Source organism: Cimex lectularius, unplaced genomic scaffold (genome assembly GCF_000648675.2).
Source record: "Cimex lectularius strain Harlan isolate CLEC.00 unplaced genomic scaffold, Clec_2.1 scaffold59, whole genome shotgun sequence".
Lineage (NCBI taxonomy): Eukaryota > Metazoa > Arthropoda > Insecta > Hemiptera > Cimicidae > Cimex > Cimex lectularius.
This window is the reverse complement of record NW_019392794.1, coordinates 1546511-1565322: the sequence shown is the minus strand read 5'-3', so window position 1 is coordinate 1565322 and position 18812 is coordinate 1546511. Positions and strand designations below refer to the sequence as shown.

The following is an 18812-nucleotide window of genomic DNA, read 5'->3' as shown; positions in this document are numbered from 1 at the left end:
CTGTATACTATTTTTGCTGAAAGGAACACTAATTTCTCTTAGTTAAAGTTTTTGGTTTATGTTAGAAAACATTTTCAGGCGGAATTTTAATAAAAAAGTAAATACATTGCTTATTTATAATTATTTGGAGGTTTCTAGTATTTACACCCATCCCCAGCATCTTTTATTGTTTTAAATTTATAATTTAGTAATTTTGGCCATGCCGCTTGTGAAAGCAAGATGGTACTATCTTTTAAAATATAATTAATAATAAATTATAAATTTAATACAATACAAGATGTTGATGATGGTTGTAAATTCCCGAAACGTCCAAATAAATGTAAGTAAGTCATGTATTTACTTGTATATTAAAAAACCACACGGAAATGTTTTCTAACATAAACCAAAAAATTTAAATGAGACGAAAAAATTAAACTAAAAATTTCATGTTAAATAAAACACCTTTATATGAAAGAAACATGTTCAAAATTAGAAAAGTATTGATACTGACAAAAACAAGACTACTGCGCACTTGTATATCAACCATTGGAGTGTAATCTAAATATGAACAAATCTATTCTTCAAATATTATAAATAGTTTTAATTTCCTGAACCATTTTCTGTTTTAGTAATTCAATCCACTTAGTTTCTCTAGGCAAAGAATTTAACACTGCCACATTTCAGTCATGTTTCCCCCAACAAAAAGTGAGCCATTGACCGATAAATATTAATCAGAGAGTGTAAAGTCGAGCTGTATATTATTTGAATGCAAGAATATAATGTACTCTGCTAGCCTAATATTTTTCAGCATTTGCTTACTTTCAGCAAGTGAGGGTATCTCTTTCTAAAATCATTTTGACCAACTTTTCTTTTGACGTTTGCCCAGGCATAATAATAGTAGTTTTATTGAACTCGATCTAATTTTTATTTGCAAGTAACGATTCGTTGTTGTAACTGAAGGTTTACGCGTTGCAAAAACTCATAATGTAGTGTTAAATTGTTTTTTTTAAAACGATGAATGTTGTTTCATTTCATGATATATCTTCACTGAATGATTGGAAATCAACAAACAACAGGTTCAACCCGAAGTCTTAAAAAATCTTGCAAGTTACATTTATAAAATACAAGTCAAATGTGGTTTTGCTTACACGATCAATAATAATGCAAATTGTACATCGTATGCGTTTGATTGAAAGTCGGTTACCGGCCTATACGGATTAATTTTATGTAGATAAACTGGGTTGTACCAAATAAACAGACCCGAGAAATAAAATTACGTTTTTCCCATCGCGTTCAATTTATGTCACGCCTGTTCTTCAGCCGGGCAACTTATTAAAACTTTCGGTTATCCATTCGAAATCAATTTTTTTCGCAGACGTTCCCATGAGAAAATCCCATTTCGGAAATTCGCAAATAAACCCCGCCGAGCCGCGCTGGTAAAACACGTCTAAAAACGAGCCCATAACCCTCTGAAGTGGAAATAAATTCTTGACGTTTATGCAGCGTTTCCGATGATGCATGCTTATACACCCGACTGAACGAACAAGAGCTCATCTTTTGGCCGACGTATTTTTACGGCATGATCTTTTATATGATCACTTCAGACTCCGCTATTGGTCGTGTTTATTTTATTGTAATAAGCAGTTATTGGGACTAACGTTTATTTTCTCGTAAAACACGTGGCAAAAGTTTAAATAAAGGTTGAATTTTCTTCCAATTTATAACCAATTTTGTGACATTTCGTTGTAGGTTTTTCCCCGTCGATCTGCCATGATTCAACCGTTTATTTATCTATTCTATATTAGTAGTTTAGTTTTTCTTTTATAACGACAAAACGCCATCGCCAGAAAGAACAGAACCCACAACCTGCTTAAGAGCCGCGATCCATTGCCACAATGTACTACATAATACACTTTCTTCAATCACGGACTCCCCAAAAAAGATGTGGAGTCACACTACCTGCACGTAGTGTCCTATCCACATGTTTTCTGTCGTCCGGGATACTCAGTATTGTTCTATAATTAAAAGGCAGGGAACGATACTTCGTCATGGAATGAAACAACAATGAAATTTTGCTGGCTGTAAGCTGAACAGCTCGTGATTAGATGTTCCACTGGCCCAGCGGTAAAAAAAAAATCATACTTATCCGTTTCGACAATATTACTCTTGGTACCATAAGAAGTCATTACATATAGCTATAAATATTACAGCTTACATATCGTTTTTGCCAATATCTTATTTACAACTTGCTTATGGTACCAGTTTATAAAAAAATTATCCTTCCTCCGATTCTTCATGTCTCTTCAGCCACTCGTTTACATACTTATTCTTAAGTATTCTGAATGATTCCATATAATGAAACAATGAATTCTTCCCACGGGAGGAAGATGGTTTTGCCAATTTATCCACTCACTCATTTTCTTTAATCCACACATGAACCCTAATCTATAACAACGTTATATCTAACTTTCTCTGTTTAAGGTACCGGAATTTATGCATGATTTCATATAATACGGGACTGTCTAAAGCTTTAAATTTATGATCTTTTAACTTATGGACTATGCTTTTACTATCGATTTAGCTAATTATTAAACTAACTGTTAATGGGTAATTGGATGCTCCGTAGCTAATGGTACGATATTACATACATGTAGCTCTGCTGAGTATATGCTACATTCGTCCGGTAGTTCGATTAAACACTTCATTTTTTGGGAAAATGAGATGTTTTGTTTGACCGTTTCTCATTGATTGTATTGTGAAATAAACTGTTATTTTAATCTATTTAATCTTTTTTCCACATGTTTGTATAAATTGTGTTGTTTGGCCTGGTCGGTTATTGGCCTCATGCCATCGGCTCAGTCATCTACGGATCCGCCTATTCACTCACACTGTTTATGTGTGGTGACGCGTTTTATTTTCACGCCTTAACGAGTGTCATTAGCTTTTTTATTAATACTTATATATTTTTGCCTAATAATGAGAAAGTCTAAGCTACAGGCGTGCTTATTAAATAAATTAATAAAGTATAACTTTCCAGTCAGTACAAAGTGCCCGTATTTAAAACTAGAATTTAAAATACATGCTGGTTGCTGGTTTCGGCAGACACCCACCCCACACACAGTTCAGTTATGAATTTCACGGGGCGGTATCATTCAAATAAAATATTGTAACCGGTATAACAATTATCACTCCCTGGCATATAACTCCCCCCCGGGAATAAATCCCGATTCAATTGGTGGTAAACATGTTGCGGTTGTCCTATTGTACTCACCACCTGGTAAAGTGGATGGCCACTTTGGGGTGTGATGCGTGCCACCGTGGGGGAGAAACCATTGTGTCCTCTTAGCACCTGGTTTGTGCAGTTACTTAGGCACGTGCAGCCCCGTGAAAAGAAATAACCATTGGAGAATTAACTACTTAAATTCCTTTTGACGCGAAATCTAGGGATTTTGACTTATTTACCCCTTTGTCCTTGCCACATCATACAAACGATGTAGTCAACGCTTGATTACCATTTAAGGCACATGTCAAGAGTGTAATTGTTTCTCCACCCCAAAACTTAGGACCTCTTTGTTTTGTGTTCATATTTCTCGATTGTAATCGTAAATTTATGTATAATAATTTCAAATGTTCATCCTTTAGTCTGATATGAAATTTATGTGTTTTGAGTTTAATTTGTTCAGGTTTTTAATTTTTTATAAATATATTAAAAAATTTATTTAATAACTTTTTCATTGTAAATCTCTAATTATTTTTATATTAAGTAATGAACCGGCTAGTTTATTGTTCCTTATACTAAAATATATGGTCAATATGAGTTTAGAAAATTTTTTTCTGCCTTTGACTTGATATCCGAATAGAACTTATATTTTTATGGACGATGGTGTTGGTTTATTGAAGGTTCTCCAGTTCGGGATATTTCACTACCCGTCCTTAACTGACGTTCGGTTGGTCGACTTGGCACTTTAAAAATTTCATTGTTTTTTAGTCTCTTTCATCTACACATTTGCATTTTTTATGATTATGTTCCGCCGTTTTTTAAGGTTTAGGCCTTGTCGAGTATGAAAAATCATTCTTTACTTGCATTTCTGTAGACTGTTTTCCCCCATCTTCATCCATTTATTTGGTTGGTATATTTCCCTGAAAACGAAGGGCAAATTATTTAAAATTTCGTAGGGATTTTGTCGTTTTCCTTCTACACCATAACGAACCGAACAGCCCTATTTCAGGGTGTACTTTTTGGCCTAGATTCAAATTTTTGCCTTTTTTTTGGAGAAAGGGTACTTAAGGCTCCGGTTCAACATCAGAATTTAAAATATGACCGTATACACCCTGACATATCATTTTAAATGATTTTTTGCGCTGAAAACAATGGTGCAACCGGATTTTAAATTGGTCAAATAATGACAAAGTTAAGGCAAAAAAATTTGAAAACCAAAACCAAACACAACAGTCATTTGGTTTGCTCTTTATTATAGCATACATCAATTCAGAGACAGATTTTACCAAGATTATCAATCCCATTCCTGGTGAAAGAAATAGTCTTGATTAATATTAAATATCCCGTAAGACTTTTATTTAAAATAAATTAACTTGTGCAATTTTCTTTAAGGGGACAAATTTATTTATATTTATTTCACTTTGCTTAAGTCTGGTTCATATAAAAATACGGGTTTTGTCTACACATAATCCATTCATAAAATAAAACTTTTTTTGTAATTATATTAGTGAAGCGTGAGGATTGATTTAACAATTTCCCAGTACAATTTTTCAAAGAATGTCAAGTTTGGCTAAAGAGTTGTGGCACAAGAGTCTGCATTTTTGCGAGAATTGACATGTTAACTCAAATTGGAAAAAGTCTCGGCCTATGGAAGGTCCCGCGTGGTACGCAGTTTAAATAAACGAATTATTTTTGTAGATTCAGCAAGTTTTTTAATCAAATTTTTTAAATGATAAAATTTTTCATTTTGTAATGATGAAATGAATTATCTTTTGTAGGCATACTTGCAACTTTTTGCTAGAAATCTCTAAACAATTAAATTATCAATTTTACTATTCTTAATTCTGATATTTAACTTAATAATGTACAAAAGGCCTGTACGGTTATTGTGCATGCTTTGTTACTTGAGATGCCTGTTAAACTATGGTCATTCCACAAGTTCATCATTTCATCATCAAAACCGCACTGATCAAATAGTTTGCTACTTAAAAGACCAGAACGTAACGCTTTATTTAGGTAGGGTATCGATTATAATAATTAATAACGAAAATAGGATGCAATTATAGTCATTGTATCATCTCTACATAATGAAATCCAATTTAAAATTAGCTTTATCTAGATAGTTTTCTGGTTACATTTATTTATTTTTGAGAACTGTTAATGAAACACCACTATTCAAAAATTTTACGTGGAGAATTCGCCTATGTTCTCTAGTTGGGCTGAAAACAATGATGAATTTATTCTATTGTACATGTCCTTAGCTTTGTACTGGAAGATCTGGTACAACCACTGCGGTAGGGTGGTCGACATTTTAATGTATTTTTCATTAATTATTAACGCTTAGGAAACGAAGAAGGGTTCGAAAGTTTTTATTTTTGATTAATAATTATTTTTTATGATTTTATATAACAAGGATTACGTTGCTTTTTATGCGTGGATATTGGCCACCCAACGATGACCAACGTTAGGAAGCTCCAGAGACCATTTGGAGTGGTTCCAATGATAAAACGGGGAATATTGGTCATAGTTTCACGACCATATTTCCAGTTGAGCCCCATTTTTTGCCCCAGGGAGTGATTCTTAGTGATTTAAATAAAGCGGTTAGCTAAACAAACAGTAATGTATACTCTCATACATAACGGTTGTATGGCCTATGTTTTGTCACAGATTGTTATCGTCGGTTTCCGAATTATGACATAAAAGGGACTCGCGACCATAAACCACCCGGGGTCACAATGGAGGGTGATTGCGTCCGTTCAGGGAGGATCGGAGTTATTCGAGCCCAGAGAGAAAAAATCGTTTTGAATTGTCCTACTCGGGGGCCCAAGGCGACACCTGCTGAGAGCTACCTCAGTCCGGCATTAATTGATATCAAACTGTTCAGAACTAACGAGCATTGTGAAGGGAGGAATCGGTCATAAATTCCCTTTCCTTGCCTCTTTAGAGTCAGAAAAATTGATTCAGGGCTTTACCGGCGACCACAAATTTGTAAAAGGGTGAACCTAGATTCCATAGGGGTCTGGAATAAACTTGACGTCTGTTTATTTTTTTAAAACTTGTAATACTAAATATGTATCTGTTTAAATTTTGGCCTTATTGAACGTTAGTTCGTCATGTTTTATCACATAATAAACATTAGAAAATATGGTTATTCACGCTAGTATATTTCAAAATTTATGCTACAATAATGCTACAGCAGTTCGGCGATATTAGTTGAGTGTAATTATAAATATGTTGTGTAAGCATGATCTGAAGGTTGATCCAGTCTGTTCTGGTACAAACCAGTGTCAAAGTTTAGAGTATGCCTAGCTGCTTTTTCATTGTAACTTGCTCAAACGTCGTTTTAGAAATAGGTAAAGTCAGTCTAATAAACGATTTTTTCAAATACATTCTTCCTAAATTCCTAAATGGCTTTAAACGTCATTAGAAGAAATTAGCTAAAGGATGGATTATAGGCTATGAGCTATTTTGAGTTGTAGGTACTTAGACGTCTTGCAGAAGTTCCGCGCGTGCACCTTCACAGTTATAAAAATGTCAAAATGCTTCATTGGAATTTTGGCCCAGACTAGAATACATTAATATAAAATTTTAAGATTCGAAATCTTCGAATAGTATACTCAAGGAGTCGAAAATCACTTTATTCAAGAAAATGGGGGTTTTCAAGTACTCAATTTTTTTTCTTATTTAGTTCTGTGAAAATGTAAAAAATATATAGTAATAATCATCATATAAACCTATTTGAGTTTATGCGACATACTGGCCAACGCAGAGTTTAAACATTCGCCTCAAGGATTTAAGAGCTCTAAAACTGTCTAAATTTACGGCCAGACTTGCAGTTATTTGCTTGATTCTGTGATTTGCATGATGGACACTGTCCAATTAAAAATGTCAACGACGACAGGTTTTCGAGGACGTCTAGACATCTTATGACATCTTTTTTGACATTATGAATTTTGTACGTTTGTTTAAATTTATGTTGACAGAAATTTGAATTTGTCATGCTGGAATTACCGTTTTAAGGCTCGTTCTCACGATACACGTTGAAAGTGACACGAATCTGTTTTTCCTCATACGCTTCAATAGGAATGAATAAACTTGTCATTCGCAGACCATTGAATGTTCTTTCTTATGCAAAGCTCTAACCATCATAATTTTGTTCCTCAAATTAGCAATTTCGTTCAAGTTAATCGATCAACTACATTGGTTACCGGCCTTAATAGTGAGATAAAGTGTGAGGTGAAAAACGAAAACGGTTCGACTGTTTATCCTCGCTGGTTTTGTGTTTAGAAGTATTAGTCGTCAGGGAGGCTTTTACAATTTTACTGCTGTAGGCCATATTGAAGGAGTGAAAAATCGGTCATATTGCCTTTTTCTGACGGTTTTTTTTCAAATTAGTCTGTGAGTTTCCTTTGTTTGCTCCGGTCGATTATTCTGTTCGTCAGTTCTCTTTTCTTATAATGTCATATAAGGATTTTAATGGACTAAACGATCTGCTTGAATTATTGGATTTGTCTATTCATAAGCTTTTTCAAGTTAAATGTTGGTAATAGTACCTTACCTAGGGGGGCGTCGGTGGCCGCAACGGTTTAGGCGTTGACACGGCGCTCATCACTGTAAGGTTAAGGTCCTGGGTTCGAATCCAGCGGCCCTGCAATACTTACAAATGGGCTTTTTTCAAAAACACCGGCACCCCGAGGATTTATAGGACCTCTACTGTTGCGAACCCTCGTAAAAAAAAAATGTTCCTTACTTAAACCGCCGTGTATATAACTTCATTTTTAAGAACCATTGCGAAAAACTATAGTTGAATGTTTCCTTTATTTTGTTATATAATTCCACGTTTATTCTTAACGTTTACAAAAAATGTTCATCTCGTCAAAACAGGTTGAAAATCTTGTTCTTTTTAATGATTAATAATTATGTTGTAGGAAAGATCAGCTTAATTTTCGTACACCTTTCCAGCTTTGTAATTTGTGTTCTACTCAGTGAAAAATTAAAAATTAAGACAATAAATGTAAATCGAGTTTGGTAGAACAAATTCGCCTTGAAAAGGGTCACGAGAATGGGATTGACACTAAGCCCCTGTTGGAGGTTGATTGATACTGCCCCGAGGAACTGTGATACTTGATACCTCATCCGCCTTTATAGGTGTTAACCAATGTTATTGTTGGGATGAAGATATCCCGAGATAGCATCTGAGGCCACCCTCGACTCGTTCCCCGGGCGTATAATTCAAGTGACAAGGTTGTTTGATAACGAGCCTGAGCTACCTTCTTAAAAAATATATATACATCTAATATTATTACCGCGACGTGCTGGCGGGATTTCGGGTTCGTTGATCCTTCTCGTTTTGGACTGGATAAAAACAAAAAGTTTGATTGCTAGCCGGGCAAGAAGTAGTTCACGGGTGCGCATTTGAGTAATGTGTGTAGCCGGAGGCGGCACCCTGGGCCGGCCAAATCACAAGCGCCACTTGATTTACCGCATCGTCCAGCCCCTTTCAAAGTACGTCCGATAATCTGTGAGACGGGTCAATTTCCGTGTACCGAGGGCCGTGTTATATGGCCCGGGGCCCTATTTCCATTAAGCCCTTCTCTTTTCAGTAATCTAAGACCGGTGAGAGTAACCCTCCGCATATAAACACCGTCAGTCAACTAGTATAAATTACTTTCTAGGCTTACGCATTTTAACATGCTACTTTTATAACATTCTTAAGAAAACTTAAATCATGGATTTAGAGTAATTACTTTGCCATAAACTCATCTAAGTACATGTCAAACTCGTGAATGAATTATCAATTTTTTGTGTTTCATATATAAGGTGTTGGAATCATGTAAAATCAGGTATTATTAACCCTACATTAAAAGATTTAAATGTAACATCAATCGGTAATCAACCTACTAAGATTGTGATAACAACAAAAATCGAAAGTGCCAATTTATGGTGAAAAATTAAAATAAGTGTTCATCATCAGCAAGTGATTTAATGAGTTTCCAGTGATTTCTTTTTTCTTTTTACCAGAGATGGTCGTATTGATAAATTGAGGATAAATAAAGAGTTATATTGCAAAATGTTTTACTTCAGTCGTTCATTTTGTTTGCAATTGTTTATATTGGGCTAGTGCAAAAAAAGGTTTTCCAAAGACAGACAAAAATATTTTTAATTTTTATCAAATAAATTTGAAATTTTTTCCATAATCTATACATCTTTGCCAACGTGTAATAAGCGCTTTTATTCCGCTGACATTAAAATCTTTATTTCGCCTCACAATAAAGTCATGAAGGGCGTTTTCGGCTTCACTGCGTTGTCTAAAAATTTAATCCCTCAAGAAGTGATAAAAATACCTAAAAAAGTGAAAGTCTGTTGGCGAGAGGTCGTATGGATATATGGAGAGTGCGAAAAAGTTTCATATCCTAAGTCCTAAGTTTCGCACGGTTGACATTCGGGAAGAAGTATGGGGTTTACCAATGCTGGACAGGCGTTGTAGTTTTCCGTCGTCAATTAATTTCCCTGCTGTGATAGTTTCACCTTAATTCAGGAATTATATTGAACAACCCCAGCAGTACACCATCAAACAGTAACAATAACCTTTTTTGGGTGCAGATTTGGTTTCGGGAAGTGTTTTGGCGCTTCATCCTTGTCCAATCACTGACCTGTACGTTCAGAATCCTGTTACCGAACAGAATCCATTTCTCATCGCACGTGATAATTCAATAGAGAAATCCGCGCATGGTATTGACCACCATCATGGCCAACGTCTTCAGCAATAAGAAGCAGCGATTTGCCAGCTTTGGCAATGGATTCATGTACCGTGCGCATTTCGCAGATATTGGATATTTTTTGTCGCAACCAGAATGTACGGTAGCTCAATGGTATCGGTTTCCGACTTGTAGACAAAATACGGGGAGAGATAGTGACGGTCGAATTGCATCCCTTAGACTACATCCAGTTCGTCCTGCAGACCTTAGTTTTCTTTATCATCATTTTGGTGGCGCAGCAGAAGATGCGGTACCACCCACTTGTTGAGCTGCTTTACCAATTTGGTCCAGATGGCGAACAACGGTTGAGTGGTCAACACTAAGCTCTTCCGCAATTTCGATTGTTGACTTACGTGAATTTTCTTCAACGAACGTTTTGCGTTGGTGTCGCCAAGAACGGAAGGCCTACAGCGACATTCCCTGTCTTCGAGGACGAAATCTCTGAAATCATCGCAGCACTGTGCATTCGTCCTCCCCCCAAACATTTATTGTTGTTACGCACGGCCGCACTTTGTCTAAGTTTGACTCCGTATAAATAAATTTGACGAAAATCTACTTTGGACAATTTCGTAGGTCCTCACTATTGTAAAATTTAATATAAACTAAAATATTAATCCATTTACGTTTTAGTGGTCAATTGACCAAGTTACTTCTTTCAAGTAATTATTCTTTCTATGTAAGGTCTTGGTTGAGATAAAAAAGTTATTGTCACGAGCGGGATTCGAACCCACGACCTTCGGCTAAATAGGCCGCTACTCTACCACTCTCAAGTCACTCAAGTGGTAGAGTAGCAGCCTATTTAGCCGAAGGTCGTTCGAATCCCGCTCGTGACACTGACTTTTTTATCTCAACCAAGACCTTACGTAGAAAGAATAATTAATTGAAATAAACTAAAATGTTCTGCACGTAACAATTACAGTATTTATTATAACCTATAAATTAAATTTGAGGATGTAGCTTTGTTTCACAAGCACTTGTGAAAATAAAACCAATTTTCAAAACTTGCATTAATTTGGCACCTACCCAATGCTAATCTGATCAACAGTCTTAATCATCGAAGTAGATAAAATTTATATTTTGTTAAATACAAAACATCTCGTCTTCGAACAATTGACCTGAATATTTATAAACTAATATATTATAATCAGGTCGAACACATGCAAAGTTTTTATGCGTTTAATGTATCCCCCTTCAAAAAATAAATAAATAAAATAAATTAATAAGTAGCTAAAATATTCAAACGTTAAGAATCGTTGGATTCGTGTGATTTAAGAGTGAAAAGTTTTCCGGTGCCCGGGGTAAATTCAGCGACACCCGACTAAAATCACATTTATCAACAGGTTTTTTTATCTCAAAAAGTTCATAAAACCGACTATATTCAGAGGTTACGGCTCTGTTTTCTAGTTTCGAAGTAGGTTACGAACTATACCTTATTCCCGAGCGGTAAGTTAATAGCGTATATACGAATGAGTTTCCGCACGATATATCTTTTGGAAACTCGGATAACGTTATACATAAATCTAGTAGAGCCGACCTACCGTGATATTTTTAGAAACGAAAAAGATACCACAAGAGAAAGGGAGAACAGAAAAAATTGGCCTGTGGAGGGGAAGGAAAATTGAACTAAGTTTTAATGAATTTTGAAACAAAAAAGTTTCTTAGGGGGGAAAGGAATGCTCAAGCTTTATAATTAGATTTTAGCGCGTGGGTTAATAGGGTGCGGATTAAACTTTTATGTTTCATAAACTAGGTCTTTCTGCGACTGGAGGCATCTGAGATAGGACAACATGCTACTTCCTTTTGTCTTTAAACTAGGGTGGTGTTTGGCATGAAATCTAAAACCGCTGGGCGAAGAACAAAAGGAAAATCAAATACGACCCCGTTCCGATTCCCTGGCCATTTTCCCTGTCGGTTTCTAAGCGTTACTTATCGAAGAATGAAGTTTGGGCGATAAACAGACCTCCCCCTTTCCCCTTGGCATTATTTCCCCGACAATCGTTGTTAACAGCATCTGTATTTGGGGTAAATAAGAATGGGGTGTAAATCCACTTAGGTCGGATTTGTGCCTGTCAATTTAACATTTGAGGTCGACTGAATTGGGAAGGATAATGACGGCGATTGTCCGATCCCTTCGACTACATACAATTACAACAAATGACTACTAACTATTAACTGTTGGCCACAAATATATCGTTAACAATTGCTTATTGCACATAAGCCCGTTTTAATAGGATTTACTTTAAAAAAATACTACAAAACATAAAGTTACAAACAGCCTGCTTATCTCATACTATGCGTTTTATGTATGCCAGTAGAAATTAGACGTTAGTTATGAAAAATCCACTTCCGACATCAGGAAGTTACTGAAGAATGCTAAACTAGACCAGACAGTCTACATACTTTCGAATCAGTAAAGTCGGCAGGGCAAAATAAAGTTTTTCTTGTACCCAACGTCAGAAAAAATTATCCACTAGTGACAAATCTGGAGGAAGAGGAGGCAACTCTTAGCCCAGCCCGACGGCCAGGAAATCTCGTAACTAGTGGAGGACAGCTACATCTATTTGTTGTCACCGTTTTCAGGTCACTGAAATAATGGTCAGAATTTCAACAGGGAGTCCGGTGTCTAATAATTCTTCCAGAATTCTTATCCAGAAGTAAATTCGAATTCGGATTACTTAAAAGAACCAAATTTTGTCCAACTAATATATTTCCCTATTGCAATAAGAAATAGATAGTTGAGGGTTGATGTGGTTTTGCGGTAAAACCTCATAATCAGTAATATTATGACTGATCAGAACATAAAGGTAAAGGATTACATTTTATACTTGTGCAAATATTTGTATAATTTCTAAAAACGTTCAACGAAGGGATTTACAGTTTCGTTAAATGGATTTTAGTCTGATCATGCACCGAAAAAACAGCTCAACCCACAGAAGCATTTTGAGTTATTGTTAAGTTTAACGGCTGAGGTACTAAATTAAACCTTATAAAACAACAGTTCGTTTTAATGACTATTAAAGAAAGATATCGAATGTTATTTTCGTCAGCATCATGAATTTCACGAAATCAGCATGTCTACTGCTGGAAGTTAACGCATGTTATTGAAAATACCTGAATTTCGAAATCTGTATTTCTAAAAAGGTTGATAAAAGTAATTATTAACATTTCATTCAATGTAGTCTATGATCGCTTTTGAGTTTAAATACGCCTATATTGATATTTGGGTTTACAGTTGAATTCTCGTGACAATGATTACTCATAATTCAAGTCCGTTTTACCTCCTGAAGTCTTTTCAGCCTGAAGTCAGGTAGACTAGAAAGAATGGATGAATTCGTCAAATAACATTCGAAAATTTGGTCGAATCGTTGATTTCAACGGAGATAACGAGAGTACCAAGATGAAGAGGGACGATAAGTATGAATGAAAACTATATAGCAAATTTCACAAACAATATATTGTTAAGTAGTCTTTCATAGTTTGGAAAGTAATTTCTCATAATTTGCACATAAGTGATTCAACTGAAAAATTATTTGAATATATTATATTAAAAAATACAACAACATTAGTTGTTAACAATTGTGGTGCCACTTAAACGGTAGCAAAAGGATAGTTATATAGAATAGGGAAAACATTTGCCTACAAATGGACTAATGCTCTGACAAGTCTTTCTTTTGATGTATGCAATTTCAATGCATGTGAAAGTAATTTATGACGTCTGGTCTGTCGTCTGGCCTTGGTTTCGTGTCTGAGGTGTTTCTGCTTTATTCTTATGTACATATTGCCTTTATTATTCCGTATGGATTTTTGAAAATTTGAAAAGCGTACCCGCAGTTTTCACTAACAGTGTAGTGGAGGATAAGTTTGAGAAAAATATTGAAAATAGATTTCATGATGACATTGGAAGTACATCGCCAGGTCTAGCCTGCATGCAACGTGAATAAAGCTGTTTTTCCCCACGTGAGATCTCTCAGAAGAAGTCGAAGGTATTGATTTCCTCCCACGCGCTTTTCCTATCTAAAGCTTAATCTCGAAGAAAAAACCGCAGGTAGAACAGATTTTTTCCGAATATGCCTTACGTGTCGGTGTTCGCTCACAGGCCGGCGCCCTCTGTCACAGTACGAGCATAATATTAATTTATTGGACGAAACATGGCCGGGAGAAGATGAATTGATTTCGGAACTCCGAAGCCGTCAGATTGATAAACGGCCGGTCCGAATTTATACACTACGATTTTTTCCACTCCCGTCCTCATCGGCTAAGTCTCACCAAGTTTCTGCTTATCTCGATTGGGGCCGTGCCGTAGGGGCGGACCGGACGAAAGAATTTCATCACCTTTTTTTTAAAATATTTTCGCGCCTTCCTAAGATTCAGGCAGTGTTGAAATCGGCGACTGCGAACCGGGCGACGGAGGCCGACAGTGAACCAAGTTTGTCATGCTGATTGAGCGCCTCGTATATTTCTTTCCGAAGATTGCCGGACATAAAGAACCGACGTGAGTCTTTTGTGTTGAAAACCGTTTGAAGTGTCTGGACGTGTCTGAGAACCGGTGGGTTTCAACGAACCTGTATTCCGACAAAGCATTTCCTCTCATTGCCTTATTGCACTTTCCTCAGTGCCAACACTCACCGACAAATTAAACCGTTCAACATTAAATTGTAATAAAAATAATTAATGCATTCCAAATCAAAAATACACCATAGAACATATTTTCCATGAACTACCATTTGTTATATATCGTTTTTTATAATACTAAAATGTCATAATTTTTTCCAGCCAACAAACTTGGTTAATAAAAAAATTTAGAAAAAACTTTTAGGATATATTATCTGTTAAATTATCAGATTTCTTCTCGTGGTCTGTATGGTAATGAACCTACAGTTTCCGTGTTCAGGTCGTCTACTCCGCCGTACCTTTACCGAGCTAAGTTCCTGGAGCTTAGGTCTAGGTACACTGGTTTTCGGCTCGTCTTTACAGATGGGTCTAAGAGAGGCGAAGGTGTGACGTGTATCGAGATGTGCTCTGAGCGTTTAAACTACAGAACTGTATGCGACCTACTAGAAGTGGTTCTAGACGGCTCTGTCTAATGACTACCTCATCGCGGTTACTGCCGTCCGAACCCCCTCGCTTTTGTTGGTGAGATAACATTTAACTGGAGCGTCTCGGAGAAACCTTGGTTGTTTTCTGGGAACCTGGAGGGTAATAAAAAGGCGGACGTTCCAACATCCGGACTTAACCGGCTCTCTGAACCTCAATTAGATTCGTTGTATTATATGTGTAAAGGATAATAAGGAATGTCGAGTACTCCACCACCCTAATTGAATGAATGGTATGTAAATAGAAGTGAGTTTTGGATGGTGAATAGACCTAGCTGTTGACAGAACCCACTCCGGAGCACAACCTCGGGGGCTGGACGGATAAGACTGAGTTTTGCCCCCTGACTGCCAACACCCGAAGGGCGGTCGAGCCTGCCGGCAATTTACTGTACATAACAAAAGCTGGAATTGCTGAAATACTACGAGAAGCGAATAGACTTAACTCGGAACATCTTCGAATGTACGTACGTACACGTGAGGATTTCAGCCTATATAAATCCAAATCCAAATTCCCAATCCATTGTTTTTGATTTGCCAGACATGTTTCAGATTCTTGCCCCCTTCCGTGGTCGGTTAATCTTAATGTGTTTATTGTTTTTTTTAAATTAAAGCAAATTAAACGGTTTCACATTAAATTGCAATAAAATAATGTTATGTAATGTACATTATAAATCTCTTTTGTCAATAATAATAGGGATATGTAATCTTTTTTCCAGTCTAGCAAACAAGATTTTAAAAAAATTAATAATTAATAAATAATAAACTGTTAGGATGTAATAATATTATTATCTGTTAACGTGTGCCTATTATCTTAGTCTTAGTGTGTATATTCTCAATTAAGGTCCGGATAAAAGGTTGTCGTTTAATTATTGAAATTTGGGTTGTTGGAAACCAATAAAATATTTTAGTTCAAAAAATGATCTTTTCTAAATCTCAGGACCATCTGAGGACTGATAGTAATTGCTAAAAGTGTATTACTTGTTCATTCCGTTAGATGGTTATAGTTGGTGTAAAAAATTTTTCTGGATTAATTTGAGTTTTTTTAAATCAAAAATTCATCAATGTTAATAGGTAAACAATATTATTTTTAAAAAAGGGTAAATTTGTGCGTTATTTTCATGAAGGCAGTCAAACTGATACAAATTCTTCTGTACATGGCGTCACCTATGCTCATATGTAAATTTATTTTATTTATGGAACGGGGGTGGAATGTAGTGAATTGTGCAAAATAGGATTTTTAAGGAGGTAGAACGGTTTTGCAAGGAAGTCGTCACGGTCTTGCCTAACCCGTGAGCCGTACCAGCCAATTCACAAGCGCCAGAAACAAAAAAACGTATATGCACGGTTATAATTTTAAATGTAATCTGCTGAATTAATATTATTTACTTTTATTTAGTCAATAAATATTTTTTTAAGACGGCACCTTTCACCTGAAGGTAGAATAATTGCATAAAAGCTGTTAATGGATTTAAATAGTTAATTTACATCGACCTTTATTCAATGGATATACGAATGTAGACATTTTAAAAGTACATGCGCTTTGAAAAGTTGTAACTGAGACGTCTTTGACATAGGAAATAGTTGACGAGTGATTAAATACAAAGTATTAAATAAAAATTAAAGGCAAAGCTCAACATATTACGTCTTTCAAAGAAACAACTAGTAAATAATATTTAACTGCTGTTTCAATAGGTAACTAGAAATAATAATAAACATTCCAATTCAAAGGCTGTGGTGCTATTCAAATGGGGCGATAACATACAATTAGGAATACATACCAAAATCTAGTAGTATATCGTTGATAGCAAAGAGAAAGGGACTTTCTCTGTAAATCAGTTCTGTTCTCGTAGCAGTAGTCGTAAGTTACATGCCTAATCTTGTCGGACATCCTTTCGCAGGCAGCGACTATAATAGTGGATCTTGTAGCCTTGTAAGTAGACGACAGATGATCCTGATACAAAACTATCAATTAACGGTCTATTTTTCTATTGAAAACTCCCTTAAAATATTCGCAAAATAAAAGCGGTTATAATGAATTTTATTGTATATTTCTTTATGTTAATAATGAATAGAAACAACGACCAATACATTGCAAACATCTATTATTCGCGTCCTCTCCACACAAATGGCATACTGTGTCGCCGTTTCCGATTATTTTGGTCCTTCTAACGCTTTTCGTTTTAATGCCATCTTATGTGACGGGTTTGTGATATCGAGAGACCGAAACAACAAGGTTAATAAGGCCAAAATGATATCACGGTTCGTCACTCGGCATACCTCAATAGAAATTCTCAACGTATATCGTCAAATATTTCGAATCATCTTTTCTTGACGCACTGGATAATTCCCTATATACGTTATGTGTATGTTCTATGGTTGAAATATGAGATATCCTTTAGGGAGAGTCTGCCGAGTGATGAACCTCTCGTTTGGTGTCGATAATTTTTGTCTGCTTGCATTTATTGTTGTTTCCATCAGATGTGTCTTGTCTTTCGCTTTGTTGGGTGATAGGTTTTTCTCGACATTTAATCAACGAGCAGTTAAGTGAAATCCAAACTTATCGAAATTCTAGCATTCAACACAGTCCCACCAAATCAGACGTCTAATAGTAAATAATTTGTTTTCAGTTGCTGGAAATTAGTGAATTAAAGAAATACGATAATAAAGACCTAATTTGCATTTGTTATCTTAATTTCACCGAAAAGATTTTTAGTAACTAGGTTGAAGAGATCTTATAGTAATAATTCATTAGTAATATCTTATAGTAATTTTTCAGACTTATTGCGACTAATTTGTAACTTTTATGGATTAGCAAAGAATTTTCCTTCCCGTTAGTATCAACGGAGCGGAATCATTAATATATGAGGCCGAAACAATAATTCATTCGGTTAAGGACCAATTTCGCCACGGAGCCGACAGTGCAGAATGTGATTGAAGGTGATGAAAAGGCAAATGGGGTGTAGGGTTATTCCTGGGACGATTCCGACCACGGCCTGATTCACCCGGCAACCCTCCTCGGGGCATTATTTTCCCGGTCTCGGCGGATAATTTTCCGGATCTGTGTGGAGGAGGAGAATGGGCTTTTGGAGCGTGCCGAATCGCCCAACGCGCCCGGCCCCGGGGGTCACCGCCCATCTGCCCCAGGTGGCCTCTCATTTTATCAAATTAGCCCAAAATGCCTCCATCCAAAGGACCTTTTACTAGTTTTATCTAGAGTTAGAATTTTTTTCTGCCCCTTTTCCCCTTGTGTCTCGTGTGAGGTCTTTAATGGACTCCCTTTAATCACTTGGAGAAAGACTAAAAGCTAAGCTACGTTATAAGAAACAGCTAAATTTGTTTATGTGACAATAAGCCCGTGAAAAATCGTTTTCAATCTCTCACCCTTCAAATCAGAGTGAAGCTTTTCACTGATCAAAACATTGGACCTTCTGGTCCGCCTGTTCTCGTCGTGTGTCTTCGGTCTTATCACTAACCGGCCAAATTTATGAGTTGTACATTTTAGGAGTTAATATCCTAAACACCGAATCTATTAATAATCAATTAATACTAAAAAAATATGTTTTGTGCAAAATTTGGGACATTTTCATTTTAATTAGGCGAATTGCGTTTTTGTTGCACAAATGAAACAATTTCGTCTCATCTTTTGAGTATACATATAATGCTTCCACTATTTCCCCTCATTTTTGGTTCATGAATATTCAAGTTCCTACACCTTGCATGATGTGTGGTGAACAATCGGCATACAAAAACCAATTACAGTTA

The 18812-nt window shown here is 36.0% G+C and overlaps 1 protein-coding gene across 2 annotated transcripts in view; it reads left to right on the top strand.

Moving 5' to 3' along the window:
• The window catches only part of LOC106661669, a 78780-nt gene that overhangs the window by 24721 nt on the left and 35247 nt on the right, over nt 1-18812 (top strand). The window lies entirely within an intron of this gene.